The following is a 292-nucleotide window of genomic DNA, read 5'->3' on the forward strand; positions in this document are numbered from 1 at the left end:
AAAAAATAACGCAGACTATTAATGTTAATACTCCCAACGGACCACGTGTAAAACTATGCGCATACTATCATGTTTAAACAAACTCGTTTAAATAAAATATACATAATTGTAAAATTCTGTGAAAGGTATCCCTATCCTCGATATGAGAGGGAGGAAAATATACATGAACCCGGCTGTGTGAAATCTTACTTTTTAAAGAAAAGATTTTAAATAAGGCATTTTTTGGTATAGAACACTGCCGGGAGGGAGTTGGGTTTTACCCAATCGTTTTAAGCACTACCCGAACTTTAAA

At 34.2% G+C, this 292-nt stretch overlaps 1 pseudogene; it reads left to right on the forward strand.

The window, feature by feature from the left end:
• The window catches only part of LOC119585940, a 25970-nt pseudogene that overhangs the window by 24049 nt on the left and 1629 nt on the right, over window positions 1-292 (forward strand).

Source organism: Penaeus monodon, chromosome 20 (genome assembly GCF_015228065.2).
Source record: "Penaeus monodon isolate SGIC_2016 chromosome 20, NSTDA_Pmon_1, whole genome shotgun sequence".
NCBI lineage: Eukaryota > Metazoa > Arthropoda > Malacostraca > Decapoda > Penaeidae > Penaeus > Penaeus monodon.